Source organism: Puma concolor, chromosome C2 (genome assembly GCF_028749965.1).
Source record: "Puma concolor isolate L17-30 chromosome C2, mPumCon1.1.hap2, whole genome shotgun sequence".
NCBI lineage: Eukaryota > Metazoa > Chordata > Mammalia > Carnivora > Felidae > Puma > Puma concolor.
The window spans coordinates 24,191,141-24,207,142 of NC_141675.1; the positions used below are offsets into that span (position 1 = coordinate 24,191,141).

Below are 16,002 nucleotides of genomic sequence, written 5' to 3' on the forward strand. Positions count from 1 at the left end.
GGTTTGCTTATTCTACGTTTATTTTGTTTATAGCTTAGGTGAATACTGTACTTTCTTGCTAGCTAAGCAATTCATTAAAATAGATTTTTCTACTAACTTTAAAAAGTGATATATAACAGTATCAAGATAATCTAGTCTGCCATACTGCTGGAAATCAGTGTCTACATCTATCTACAATTTTGTCTCTTATCAAGTATGTTGCTATTTTGCGCCTCAGCTGTCTTATGTTTTTGTTATTATAATAGGCATTTTTCTTTATCTCCTTGGTCTGTCAGACTTATTGTGTGGGCCCATCACAGTCTATGCCTAGTTATGTTTTCTAATCTTGTCCCTGCCCCCCCCCCCCATTCTTTCACTAGTCATATTCTGGTTTATTAAAGACATCGTATATTGTAGCTATCATTCTTTTACTCATGTCATTCCATCCTGCTTAAATGCTATCTCTTATTTTGACTCCAACTGCTTCTTCTAGCAGTGTTGACATTTTGGGCTGAATAATTCATTTCTGTGGGGGCTATCCTGTGCATTGTAGGATGTTAGCAGCATCCCTGGCCTCTGCCCATTAGATGCAAATAATACCTTCCATTTGTGATAAATGAAAGAGTTTCCAGACATTGCCACATGTGCTTTGTAGGGGATGACGTCTCCTATGTTTGAGACCCACTGTTTTAGCCCTATATTAATTTGGTCTCATTTGAGGAGCCTTGTCTGATTATCTGTGCCTGTGACTTTTACCGTTTGGATTTTTGGTAGTACATTTTGTCTGGATTATACATTTGTCTCTGAATTTTTTTCTCTTCCTCCCTGCTCTGTGTGTGTGCGTGTGTGTGTTTGTCTTATTTCCCCCAAGTTCTAGAGCGTGGGGACGATATGTTTGCTTGCTGTTTTGGTCAATCCAATATACATGTTAGTAGTTTTAAATATATCAATTGCTTGCCTTTTTCCGTTTTTTCTAGTTTTATATGGTAGTAGTGGGGGCTTAGGAAATTGAATCACTCTAGAAAGTGTGCAGAACTTCCAGGCATCCCAAATTATGAGACTTACAAATAGAGTTAATTCCAATGTAACAATTGTATGTATACCTAGTAATAGCTCTGGAAGATTCAAGGCGATGCAAGATAGTTGTAAAGATACAAGAAAGATATAATTTCTTTTAGATGTATGCAATATATAAGTACCCAGAAAAATGTACAGTAGAATAGAAAAAATTCAGAAATATAGAAGATGGTAGGATTTGTAGAAGTTTGAAGTATGAATGATTAGTTCTACAGAGTGATATGAACAAAGTAATCAATATGTCGGAGTAAATTGTTAAGAATGATGGATGTAGCATCTGGCTAGGAGTGACTTGAATAAAGCTGACAAATGTGATATGTGAATGTTTGTAAGTTGAAAACAAATGGGGCCCAGATAGGTTAGCTTCTTACTCCCAACCACAGAGAAACCTACAAGTTTTGCCCCAGATGGGAAAGATACAGCTCAGTTATAGATTTCCCCCCACTTTTTTTTTTTATTATCAGCATATTGTAAGTAAAAGTATAAATCGAATTTTGAATCTAAATACTTTTATAAGGTGCTTTTCCTCAGCTAGGCCAAAATCTTCATGAAAAATAATTATAAGTATAGTATGTGTTCATTGTAGAAAAATGAAAATTAGTTATGTTTCCCAAAGCTTAAACCACTGTTACCATTTAGGTTAATTCCATTCTCATGAATTTTACATGGTCTCAGCCTCTCTCTAGATATAGATACATGATGTACTATGTATGAGTATAAATATATACTGTGCATACATATATGTATGTGTTAGTATGTATCTATGTTTATATAGAATGAGATTATTATTTTTTAAAAATATTTTTTACTGTTTTTTATTTATTCTTGAGAGAGAGAGAGAGAGTAAGACAGTATGAGCAAGGGAGGGGCAGAGTGAGAAAGGGACACAGAATCCGAAGCAGACTCCAGGCTCTGAGCTGTCAGCACAGAGCCTGATGTGGCGCTCAGACTCATGAGCTGTGAGATCATGACCTGAGCCGAAGCCGGACCCTCAACTGACTGAGCCACCCAGGTGCCCTGAAAATAGAGATTATTTTATATGAAATGTTTTATAGCATGTTCTTCATTTAATATTATGAACACTTTTCCATATCAGTAAAATTCTAAAGTGTCATATTTAGTGACCACATAGCATTCTGTACTGAGATTATCCCTAAGTTAATTTCAACATTTACTTAGCATTTTTATTTTATTTTATTTATTTATTTGTTTTTTTAAAATTTACATCCAGGTTACTTAGCATATAGTGCAATAATGATTTCAGGAGTAGAATCCAGTGATTCAAGCCCTACATATAACACCCAGTGTGCTCGTTCCAACAAGGATCCTTCTTAATGCCCCTTGCCCATTTAGCCCATGCCCCTACCCACAACCCCTCCAGCAACCCTCAGTTTTTTCTATATGTAAGAGTCTATGTTTTGTCCCCCTCCCTGTTTTTATATTATTTTTGCTTCCCTTCCCTTATGCTCATCTGTTTTTTATCTTAAATTCCACATATGATTGAGTCATATGATATTTGTCTTTCTGTAATTTTGCTTAGCATAATACACTCTAGTTCCATCCATGTTGTTGCATATGGTAAGATTTCATTCTTTTTTATTGCTGAGTAGTAATATATATATTTATATATATTATATGTATAAAATATTTTATTATTTTTTATATAATTTTATATATTTATATAAAATTTATATATATTATATATATACACCACATCTTCTTTATCCATTCATCTGTTGATGGATAGCACACTGCTATAAACATTGGGGTGCATGTGCCCCTTCGAAACATCATACCTGTATCCTTTGGATAAATACCTAGTAGTGCAATTGCTGAGTCGGAGGGTAGTTCTATTATTAATTTTTTGTGAAACCTCCATACTGTTTTCCAGAGTGGCTGCACCAGTTTGCATTCCCATCAGCAGTGCAAAAGGGTTCCTCTTTATCTACATCCTCACCAACATCTGTCATTGTCTGAGTTGTTAATTTTAGCCATTCTGACTGGTGTGAGGTGGTATCTCATTGTCGACATTTACATAATGTTAAACATTTAGGTTTTCTTTTACACATACACACGTATATACGTGCACCTATAATTTGCAGTGAACCATGCTAATGAGAAATTTAGAGTGCATCTCTCATTTTCTTTGAAGAGTCATAACCTCCACTGTAGTCTGTGTCTTACAATTTCTCCTGCAAAATTCATTTTACCTGTCTTCCTTAGTAAGAAGAATACCAGTATTATAGCTGGGCATTGTTACCAATGTTGGAGACTACATTTCCTATCCTCCCAAATGGTTAGGCATGGCCAAAAGACAAAGCTATGGTTTATAAGCTGTAGGCTGAAATAAAGCATGAGAGTTAGAAGGGAGCAGGGTGGGCATTTTTTCCCTTTCCTTCTTTCTGCTGCCTGCAATGTGGATCTATTAGTATTAGCTAGAGTGCCCATAGTCCTCTTGGAGTATGAGGCAACTTGGAATAGAAACAACATGTGGTAGAGCAAAAAGATGGAAGGAACTTGATCCCCAATATTTGGAGCTGTCACATCAGCTTTTGATGTCTATTTCTGGACATTTATATGGGGGAAAATTCTCTTCCTATTTTTCCTCTTGTTTAAAAAAGTCATTATATTATTATTACTTAAATACATTTTTTTTTTTTTTTTTTGGCTTGGGAAGAGTATGACCTAATCCTACCTGATAAGGGATACCATTGTTTAATACTCTATGTAGACAGTAGGTCAAATATAAGGAAACATGCATTGTATCATGGTAGATTCTAGATCTATGCTGTGAACAAAAGTCTACTTGGAGACTGGAGAGAGATTAATTGATGTTGAAAGGAGAATACTTAAAATGATACATAATTTCTGGATTTTTTTGATGACAGTATTATTGGATTTTGTTCTCAAGTGCTTTTAATAATTATTGCACATACGGTTTCAGAAAACACTAGAGGTAGCGTTTACACAAAAACAAACAGAAAACCCCAAACAAACCCAAAACAAAAGTAGCTGAAAAAATCAACCACAAACAGTTGCAGATTATATACTATATTGTATCAGAATAATTCCTTCACGTCCTATGATTTTTAATATTATTAAATATATTGGCTAGTCACTTTGACAAAGTTAGCTCATAAATGTGACTTTTAATGTTCTCATATTAACATTATTGGAAAAATTTTGATAAATGAAAAATTAAAAAAAATTTTATTACTGTAGACTTTTTTTAGTATTGATTCTAATAAAGTATTCATAAATTTAGTGAAATAAATGACACACACTTAAAAAGTTAAAAAACTTTTTTTTTTTTTTAAGAGCACAAGTAGGGGAGAGGGGCATAGGGAGAGAGTGACAGTTTTTTTGTGTGTTTGTTTATTTTGAGACAGAGAACGTGAGCAGAGGAGGGGCAGAGAGAAAGAGAGGGAGAGAGAGAATCCCAAGCAGGCTCCATGCTGTCCACACAGAGCCAGATGCAGGGCTCGAACTCACAAACTGTGAGATCATGACCTGAGCTGAAATACAGTCAGACACTCAACTGACTGAGCCACCCAGGTGCCCCTGAGAGAGAGAGACAGAGAGAGAGACAGAGAGAGAGAGAGAGAGAGAGAGAGAGAGAGAGAGAGAATATGTTAAGCAGGCTGCATGCTAGGTGTGGAGCCTGAGGTGGGGCTTGATCCCCTAGGATCATGACCTGAGCCGAAATCAAGGGTTGGACGCTCAACCAACTGAGCCACCCAGGTGCCCCAATAAACTTTTTTTTTTGAGCAGTTTCAGTTTTACAGAAAAACTGAGCAGAAACTACAGAGTTCCCATATATCTATTTATTCTTTGAAGGATATAAATTTTTTTCCCAAGGTATTCCACTATATACAATGTTATACACATAACAACTTTACATCTCTGAACCGAGTACGTACTATAAGAGGAAAACCATACACTGCTAAAAATCATTTTACTCTAACCTAAGGTTTCTCATCAGCACTATTAACATTTCAGGCCAGATAATTTTGGGGGCGGGGGGTGTCTCTTCTGTGCATTGTGTATATTAGCAGCATCCCTGATCTTTACCCATTAGATGCCAATAATACCAGTCGTGACCACCAAAAATGTATCCAAACATTGCCAATGTTCCTTGAGAGGCACATTGTTCTCCAGTTGAGAACCACTGCTCTAACCAATTTGTGATATTTTAGGATTTGCTGTATTTTTTTAGGTGGGGGTCAGATTTAAGGGGCCTTTATTAGTTCAAGCAGTTGTGTAGAGAGAGTTAGAATCTTCCCTTCCACTTGGGGGCATAGGCAGTATAATAGTTTTACTGAGCTTCAGTTTCCTTAACTGTGAATAGGTAAAATATTACCTAACTGAAAGGTTGTTTCGATAGTTGATTGAGATACATTATATAAAAAACTTTGGTTAATTTTAAATGTTATGCTATCTTGTTTGAGTTTATTCTTTGGCATGTATAGAAAACCCATTTCAGAGTTCTTATTTCTGTGGGCAAGGCTATCATAGTTTGGGATCTTCTATTTATGGACTTCAAGAGTATTATTACCGTGGGTAGACGAAAACTTTAAATGTTCAGCGAAAACTCATTTATGAGGTCAGTTGTGTTTTGACTCTTTGTGGTGCTCTAATTAGATTGTCACTGTATTCAAATGTAGTAGTTAAGTGATCTCCTGTATTCTTTCAACGACTTTGAGCTTCTCAAATTGAGGATAGCCAATCACATTGTCCTTCAAAGTTTTTGTCCTCATATCTGAAATCCTGCCAATTGTGACAGCTGGTGTGTCAGCTCCAATAGAGGAAGGTAGCCTCTGTCAGCATGTACTTGGTCCACTAAAGACTTCTAAAAACTTTGCACAGTTTACAACAAATGTCCACTTCTCATTGCTACTTTGTAGAATTATAAAACCTTGTTCATTAGTGATGAAATCTTATCTGTAATAATTAAGCTTATTCTTATTGTTCTACCTCTGCAGAAAATTTGCAAAGACTTTGAGAAGACAGGAAAATTATCAGAAAGACAGCGCCATTATACTGTAAGTATTGCTTTGAAAAACAAATGTAAGTTAAGAATATTTTAAGTATCCAGTTGTTCCAGGGGAAAATATGTTAGGCAAAGATATTATATGTAAAATATAGAGCAGGATATATTATAATCTTATTAATAATTTATAAGAACTAATCCAATGCAGTCTTTTAAAAATTGAAAATGTGTTTTTATGTATTCAGATGAGGATTTTACCAATACCATTGAAAAATATTTCTAATTCTAACAAGGATTGATCTAGTTTATGTACATTTGCTTATTTAAAACTATCAGAATCCAGAAAATCATTGTAGTTTTGTAGGCTTGTGATTTGTTTGGGTGACTTATTGTTTAGGTTATTTTGCAGAATTATTTATTTGCTGATTTATTTATGTATTTCATTATTTATTTATTTGATTATTTAGTAAATTATTTATCTGATGAATTATTAATACATCTTCATGACATGCTTTAAATTATTTATAACTTAATTTTGAGTTTATTGCTTTTAGAGGCTGCATTGTTACTGACTAGTTTTGATTTTTTTCTTTGCGGTTCTTTAAAATTAAAGTATTAGCTCTAAGGCAAAAGTGTATTCATTGCAATGGCCATGGGTTTTTCTTTCTTTCTTTTTTTTTTTTTTTTTAAGTAATTTATGGTAGAGATGAAATTCCAGTTATGCTTTGTTTAGCTCTAAATTTACCTGTTTAGGGTTACTGATGATAGAATGTTTATGTGTTGTGTACATACTCATTGTAGAGTCACTTACAAATTAATGATATAGCCTATAGTATGTAAACTGAGATTGAACATGTAAACCTCAGTCCACATTATCCTTTGTATCTCTAAAGGACAGGTCTGCATTTCTTACTTGCTTTAGAATCATGAATAGAGTCTTATTTTAGTGGCAAATCTATTTTACTACTGGGATATTTTTAGGAAAGTTCAGAGAAATGAAGTCCAACTTAGATTTGAATCCCTGAGATATAAAATTGACTGATGAAGCCTTTGTTTTTTTAAGTTATCATTATATGTATATTTGGCAAACTGCATGATGTTGGTATAGATTTTTATATCAGTCATAATGACATATTTATTTCATATCATATCTCTTAATGGAAAGTTTTATACCACTTTATTTTAATGAACTAAAATGGACAAGGGCCTTTATAAATGCAAGCTATAATTTCTCTGACTTGAGCTAATAATTCTCTTTTGTAAAGTTTCTATTTTTAACCAGATAAGGTATTTCTTCTTTTGTCTGATTCTATTTCATAAGGTAGTGCAGTTATTAGGGCTCTCTTATTGAATAGGTTTAATGAATAGGTTAAGTAGTTGTTTGGGTAAAACAGTGTTGTGTGCAGAACTAGGTCTTCTGTGTTTGCTTGTAGTGAACTACTGTGTACTTTACAATTTTAACATTTCAGAGAGAGGCAGCATTGTACAATTCAAGTTAGAATTTCTTATTTTGAAATATTGAGTATATGAATGTTTAATTGGAATATTGCCTTAGTATCTTCATATACTTGTCTTAAAGGAAGTGGTTTCATTTGATTTCTATACATGGATTTAAAAATGTGAGGCGCCTGGGTGGCTCAGTCGGTTGAGTGGCCGACTTCGGCTCAGGTCACAATCTCAAGGTTTGTGAGTTTGAGCCCCGCATCGTGCTCTGTGCTGACAGCTTGGAGCCTGGAGCCTGCTTCGGATTCTGTGTCTCCGTCTCTGCCCCTCCCCAACTCATGCTCTGTCTCTCTCTGTCTCAGAAATAAATAAACATTTAAAAAAAAATTTAAAAAAATGTGCGTATTATACATATCCGTGACTTCTGTTTTGGAGATGAACAACCACAAACACTGTCAGATACGGAATTTTATTTCAAAATGCACTTCAGTATGCCACTGTGGACTTCTTTTGAAGAAGAAAGCCATCTTCTCCAATGTTGAATAAGATCTACTATGTGAGTTGTCATGACAGTATTCCCAGCCACACTGTTAATACTTATTTGTGGAGTATTAGCTGTGTTACCAAGTGGTCTTCATTGGAAAATAAACATGTGTGTGCACACACATGCACACACATGGGAAGTTTTCTCCTGACATCAAAATAATTTTTTAGGATTTGTTTTTAGAAGGAGACATTAATGGAGATTGTCATAATAATAGCTAGCATTTATTGAGCACTTATGTGCAGGTACGGTGCTTCTATCTTTTACATGGATTTTTTGTTTTTCACAGTGAGATGAGTACAGTTATTGTCTTCATTTTATGAATGAGGAAACAGAGACTTGGAGGTGTCAAGTAACTTGCTCATTGCCACCTACCTGGCAATAAGTGTTGGTGCTGGGATTAGGACTCACTGAGTCTGACTCTTCAGGGTCTTTCTTAGCCCATTACAGTTTGCTTGTATAGTTGGTATTAAGCAGTTTTTTTTGTGGCGTGTGGTTTTTTTTTTTTTTTTACTTGTTTTTGAGAATGTAGTTATTTATCTCTGATAGGTTTAACTTGCTAAGTATATTCATTTTGTGTTACACTTGGACATCTTTTTTATTTAAAAAAATTTTTTTTTAATGTTTACTTATTTTTGAGAGAGAGAGTGTGCACGTGCGAGCACGTGTGAGCAGGGGAGGGGCAGAGGGAGAGGGAGACAACGAATCCAAAGCAGGCTCCAGGCTCTGAGAACACTTGGACATCTTTTTTAAACAGGAGGAAGAACTTGAGCTTCTTGAATTTTCTGATTTGATTCTTCTTGTAATCCTGTATAGTGGACCAGAATTATGTAAAGAAGAATTTGTGCCTCAGGGAGATTGTATGGTTTACCTTGTAGATGTCCAACACTCAGATCTTTTTGACTTTAAGCCCAAGGCCATTTCCAGGGCTCTCTTAGGTCAAATTGGATTTCTTTATTAAAAAAATGGTATTGTCAGGGTTAGATACACATATATTGTTGAAAGAATGATTAAGAGTCTGATGTGTAAGCTTTTATAAGAATGACCACAAACGTACTATTAAATTAACTCTAAATATAGTGTTTTATATACAGTTAAGCATTTTAACACATACATAAAAAGAATGAGAAAATAACCAATTGTGATTTTAAACACTTAAATGTAATTATTTAAAAGATTCTACAGAGCCTCCAGGAGAAAGGAAAAATGTTGTCAATTTGGTGTGAGACTAAGAGAACAGGATCTTTCTAACTCTATTTGCTACCTGAAAACAAAGGGCAGTCTTTCTCACCTTGGGTCTGAAGCACACAAAGAACATCAGAAAGCGGATGAGCTAGAGTTAGGTAGCAGTAGAGTTTGGGTGATGTTGGTATGAGTGCCCCAAGTAGCTGCATTTGTATGAACAGCAGGGTACTGTGTGAATCACTCAAAGTTTTAAGTTAGGGTTTTCAAATAAATAATTAATATGACATCATAAAATGCCCCAAACCTATGAGTTAGTTAATATGAAATACTGTAATAGCTAGGATGACCATATAATTTATTTTCCAATTTAGGACACGCCATTACTAGTGTGGTAGTAATATCTCACATGCCTATTGAGTAATTCCTAATAGCCTTATATAACATATATTTAACAGGAATCTTAATTCACATACACTATCTTTAAAAATGTTTGATTTTATGGTAAAACTTCTTTTGCTAGTATTTATGTTTTTGTTAGCTATACACAGCAGTTTGTGGCTATGACTTTTATAAAGTGTGACTGATGATGTTTCACAGCTTATGGAGCCTATTTTCAAGGTGAAAGTAAAGAGGTGTTGCTGTTGGGAACAGAAAGATGAGGATAGCAAAGTTGCTCATGGTATAGTAGAGAGTTCTGAAGGTTCTCTTGATGTCATACATTACAGGATATTCTATGATCATTTTGCCTTGTAAATCTTTTAATTGGTGGCATATTTAACGTTGTACTGAAAATGAATTCTATTTGTTACACCTTCAGAATTTATAATTTTATGTTTGATGATCCAATGGTTCCCGGCCGCCTCCCCCCTCCCCCCCCCAAAAAAAGCCCCACCATGTTACATGTCATATATATTGATATGTTGGCAGTTTGGCCAAAATATCTTTGAAAACCACTGTTTTTTTCCTTAGTGAAATGTTGTATAGGAAAATAGGAATCTCTAGAAAAGGGTGGTTTTTTGTAGTTTTCTTTTTAATTCCCTATTGACAGATATTTATCTAAAATGGCATATTACATTATTAAAGTCATAACTAGATTATTAAAAGTTCCAGTTTATTTGCATTTATAGATGATTTGTTAAGTTGAACCAGGTAACCACACTGGCATATTTGTGTTTGAATATGTAGTTAAAAAAAAATTCTTGTGCAATAATTCTTACTCATTCATATGTATAATATTAGAACCCTTTTCATTCAGAAAAGCCTATTATGCCTCGTAACAAAGGAGGAGCTTCCTTATATTCTGCCTTGAGTTTGCCACAGTATAAAGTACTTTGTAAAATACTACTGTAGTTCTAAGAGTAATAATACAACTTCTGTGTTGGCTCTGAGAGAAGCTCCTTTATAATTGTGACAAGTGAAAGTACAGCCAAAGGTCACGTTGAACACAAAATTTCTTTCACACCTCGTCCGTTTTGTGGATAGCATGTGAAGTAGTGTGGGTCCCTGCACTGATATTTTAAGAGAGCAACCCAAGGTTGTTCCCGTGGAAATATTTCAAATACCTTTCTCCCTAACCTCCCATGCGGTTGCTAAATTTGGCATGAATGTATATTTGAATCCTGGACTAATTAAATGGAACCTTATTAAATTTAAAGTTTGCAAAATAAAAAAGGAGACTCTTAGTAAGGATTTCTTGGGGCACCAAATAATACTGATATGAGTCTTTAATACTGAATATTATGAATGCAGTGTTTTGGTGTTGATGTTGCTCAGTGAAACTGTGAACCCCAAACAACATAGCAACAACAAAAACAGAAAGTAAAATACACACAAATGTAGTTATAGAAGGATGGCATGCCTATACGTGTACAGTTTATTGATTATATCATATTTGTGACTTTAATTTGGTTAAGTAAAAGTTGGAATATTAAAAAGATTATAGAAAAACTTTCTATTAAAAATTGTATACAGAGGATATACATATGATCCAGGTTGGTTATCAAATCTGTTTAGTCATTCTGTTTACACAACATCAAAAAATATAGGTCACAGAAAGGATATTTGGAAGAGGATAAAATTGGCAGGTTACAGTTTTTAGTATAATTGATAAAAGTGTTTCTTTTTGTTTTTGGAACATTTTTTTTAAAGTTGTTTTTCCTATGCTCTTTTCTATGATTCTATGCAGTATGCTCTTTTCTATGATTCTTCCAGAATAATGATTTAGAAGGAAGAGTGGTGCTCCTTCAGAAGAGAAATTTTGGAAATTAGTAGAGATGTTTTTGTTTGTCACAATGATTGTGGGAGTGTTTCTGGCATTTAATGGATGTGGATCAGGGATGCTATGTATCCTATAGTGCATGGGACCGTCTCAGACTACAGAAGATTGTCCTGAGTACCACATAACTTTTGAGTGGGTGCTTGCTTAAATTATCTTTAAAGATAAAGCAATAATGCTTTTGTGTGTAATGATACAACTTTTTATAAGATTAGTTACATGAAAGATCTGATACTTTGGGGGAAGTTTGTGTGGGGAGGCTTAAGTAGAATAAAGAAATCCTCTTAAAATTCTATGTAATTTACTTCACACATTCTTTCCACATCCTGATTTATATATAGCATTAAAAAATATATATATATAGCATTTCTAACTAGAAATTTAGTTGTAAAGTTTTCAGTTCAGTAATGCAGTTTACTGGAGGCTCAAGAATACTGATTGCAAATATGTAAGAAGATATTTAAGGTTTTTGTAACAACAAACTAAATTTTAAATTAATGGATCTCATTGAATTTTATTAGTTAATATGAATTATATAAAGATATTTCATGATTGCCATCCTAAATATTAAAATTTCATTTTTTAGAATAATTATAATGAGTTAACATTATATTTAAAAATTGTTTATTTTTATGTTGCCTAGTCTTCGGTAGTACTCTGATATCATCTCTAGTAGTTTATTATATAACTTCTCTGTAACTTTTTATGTTACATTTCCTTACTCGCTCTATTTACTATTTTCTCTTTTAGGAAGATACAGCCTCTATCTATTGTATTTTTTTTAACTATCTTTTTTTTTTTTAAGTTTATTTATTTGGAGAGAGAGAAAGAGTGAGAGGGAGAGAGAGAGAGAGAGCTCTAGCAGGGGAGGGGCAGAGAGAGGGAGAGCGAGAATCCCAAGCAGGCTCCATGCTGTCAGCACAGAGCCTTGAGTAGGGCTCGACATCACAAACCGTGAGATCATGACCTGAGCCAAAATCAAGAGTTGGATACTTAACCTACTGAGCCACCCAAACGCCCCATCTATCATATTTTTAAGTACTAGAGACTTAATGTATATATGTCTTGACAATGTGGTAGCATTCCTGGGATATATTGTAACTGCACTGTACCACATCTTAGCATAGGTAATTGTTTGACATTGCACTTAAAAGTAAAATCCAGGTCAGTTGCACTAACAACCACGTTTCATAATTTTTTCCATTTCAACAGTGTATGATTTGTTTTGGCATTTTAGTTATTTCATTTAAGCTTCACATTAGATTAATTTTGTCTGCACTTATCTCAACACTGATTTTCATTCTGGAGTTCTCCTATGCTGCTTACTCTTTTTTCATTTTTTCCTATAGTTTTTGTAGAGAATGACTTGTTCTTTCATCTCTTCGATCCAAACTTATTTATTTATTATATATAGATGCAAATATGTGACTTTTATTCTCTCTTCTTAAGTAGCTATGCCTAAGCATTTATTTAATAAAATATGTATTTTGATATAAATTACTTTTATTTTTCATTAATATTATGATTATGGAATTAGTATTGATTAAAAAAATTCTGTGTGTAGTTATATTTTATTATCTCTGTACTTCATTTCAGGATAGTACAGGGAATGAAAGGGGTATGGGATCTGGTGGGATTGAGAACCACTGTTGTAGAAATGTGTGCTTATTCCTTGTAGCTCTTCCAACTCATGTGCTTAAAGGATTCTTCCAGCATAAATTGGAGCTTCTATCAAAACCAACAATTTGGAGTGCCTGGGTGGCTCAGTTGATTGAGGGTCCAACTTGATTTTGGCTCAAGTCATGATCACAGGGTCTTGGGGCCGGCCCCGCATTGGGCTCCATGCTCAGCATGGAGCCCGCTTTGGACGGTCTGTCTGTCTGTCTCTCTCTCTCTCTCTTCTTCTGCCCACTCCCCCCCCCCCATTAAAAAACAGGGGAGCTTGGGTGGCTCAGTTGGTTAAGCATCCGACTTTGGCTCAGGTCATGACCTCATGGTTTATGAGCTTGGGCCCCACATCAGGCGAACGCAAGTCCCTCAGTTACTCATGTGCTCTCTCTCCCTCTCTCAAATAAATACATAAATAAACAAATCCCAACAATTCATGTAGAAATTAAAATTTCAGCCTAAACACTCTTCTAGTTAGGAATATAGGGGCTTATTCTGATTTCTTTGATATTTTATAAATGAAAATTAGTTGCTTATGAAGTATGTGTAATAGATTGAAAGATGAGATTTTATTTTGTCTATAAGATACCCAAACAGAGTGGGCACAGTTTTTCACATAAAATTTGAAAAATTACTAATGCTAATTAATCAGTTTTGGGGGGGGGGGATTCTAAAATTAATGAGTGATATACTGATTTGACAACCATATTGAACTGTTGCTTATGTCTCTAAATCATTCTCTTGCTTCATGAAAGCTATACTGTTACATTTTGTTATTGGTTTTGTAAATGAAACATAAAATATTCTAGTTAAAACCCTGTCAGGAGTGAAAATGTCTTTGTATGCATTTCGGTATAGATACATGATTTTGTTTATCTTCAAAGTGATACTGTTTTACAATGCATGTGAACATAACAGTAGAGATGAATGTGTAGCAGTTTGGCAGTCATTTGATACTGGTTTAATGTAGATACTCAATCTGAAGACTAATGGCCATTGCCATGGGGTTTCCCTCCAATCTTACAGGCATCTTTGCCCAGGCAAAGAATACTTGCTTCTAATTGCTTCCTCTAGTATAGTTTGCTATGGGTACTATTGAGCTTCCATTTTCATTCATGTTGTGAAGTATTGAGGTGATCCAGAAGGTCAAGAATTTTTTTTAAGTTTGTTTATTTTAAGAGAGAGAGCGTGTGCATATGTGTGCGCGCATGAGCCAGGGAGGGGTAGAGAGAATCACAAACAAGCTCCACGCCCAGCTCGGAGACTGACACAAGGCTCAATCCCACAAACATGAGATCATGACCTGAGACAAAACCAAGAGTAAGATGCTTAACTGACTGAGCCACCCAGGCACCCCTAGAAGGTCAAGGATTTGATATCCTCTGAGGTTGGATAGCTTTGCTCTGGTCTCTCTCTGCAGATTGCAACTCATTGCCTTTTTTCTGGCTTAACTTCCTTATTATATGGACATAGATCTTAGGAAAGGTTAAAATGACTTCATTTTATTCTCAGACTTGATTAATAGTTTGGTTGGGTATAGAATTTTAGGTTGTAGATAGTTTATTTTAGAATTTTGAAGGCTTTGTTTTACAGCATTCAGTGTTGCTACCAAGAAGTTCATTGTCTTTTTTTCCCCTCCCTCTACATTGTTTTCTTCTGTGCATGACCTGTGCATGTTTTTATTATTCTGAAAGCTTTTAAGATCTTTATCTCTGAGTTTTTATGATGATGTGTCTTGGAATGGGTTTTATTCATTGTTTATACTGGGACTTCAGAGGACCTTTTCATTCCGGAAGCAAGTGTTTTCCAGTTTGGGGAAGTTATCTTCAATTAATTTATTCTTACTGCTTGTTAGTTTTTTTCTAGTTCTTTTATTTGCAGATTTGCCACCAGGGTAGTAGAGGTGGCATGTGTGAGACTGGATGTTATTATACTGTGGATAAAATAGTTTGCTTCTCCTTGCTATCTTTTATGAAAAGTTCTCTTATGAGTTACTTCCTTTAATATGTTACTTCTCTATTTTGCAATAATTTGAGATATTTTTGGGGTTTTATGAGGGAAAGGAAATAAGCCTATGTGTTAATCTTTGTTGACTCAATCTTTCTATGTGCTGTTCACTGCTTACCTCTTTTCCTGGTTAACTTATCCTGCAAGATGCAGCTCTAAAAAGCTTTCTCTGATTTCTCAGTGATGTCAGCTCACTTCCTACAAACCTTTGTAGAGCACTTACTGTATCAATTATTATCTTATTGGTTATCTTTGTAATAAAAATAAGAGTTGTACTATCTTTACCAATATTTCTGTACAAAAATAGTATTTCCTAAATGAATGAAAGCATAAATAAAATATAGAAATGAGATAGGGGCACCTGAGTGGCTCAGTCAGTTGAGCATCTAACTCGATTTGGGCTCAGGTCATAATCCCAGGATCTTGGGATTGAGCCCTGCGTCAGGCTCTGTGCTAAGTGTGGAGCCTGCTTTAGATTCTCTCTCTCCCTCTGCTCCTCTCCCCTATTCGTTCTGTCTCTCTCTCTTTCTCTCTCAAAAAAAAATTTTTTTTTTTTAAATGGAGTGCCTGAGTGACTCAGTCAGTTAAGCTTCTGACACTTGGTTTCAGCTCGGGTCATGGTCTCACCCTTCTGTGAGATTGAGCCCCATGTTGGGCTCAGAGCTAATAGCAGGGAGCCTGCTTGGGATTCTCTCATCCTCTCTCTCTGCCCCTCCCCCATTTGCATGCATGTGCATGCTGTCTCTCTCCCTCTCTCTCTCTCTCTCTCAAAATAAAAAGAAAAGAAATGAGATAGATAATAGGTAGAAACAGTACAGTTTTGTCAGAAGAATT

At 34.9% G+C, this 16,002-nt stretch overlaps 1 protein-coding gene across 11 annotated transcripts in view; it reads left to right on the forward strand.

Moving 5' to 3' along the window:
- TBC1D5 (TBC1 domain family member 5) overlaps window positions 1-16,002 on the forward strand; it is a 541,949-nt gene that overhangs the window by 39,004 nt on the left and 486,943 nt on the right. For all 11 annotated transcript variants that reach the window (XM_086674222.1, XM_086674224.1, XM_086674223.1 and 8 more), the window contains exon 2: window positions 6,039-6,098. The gene's annotated coding sequence lies outside the window, so the exon portion shown is untranslated. The remainder of the gene's footprint in view (window positions 1-6,038; window positions 6,099-16,002) is intronic.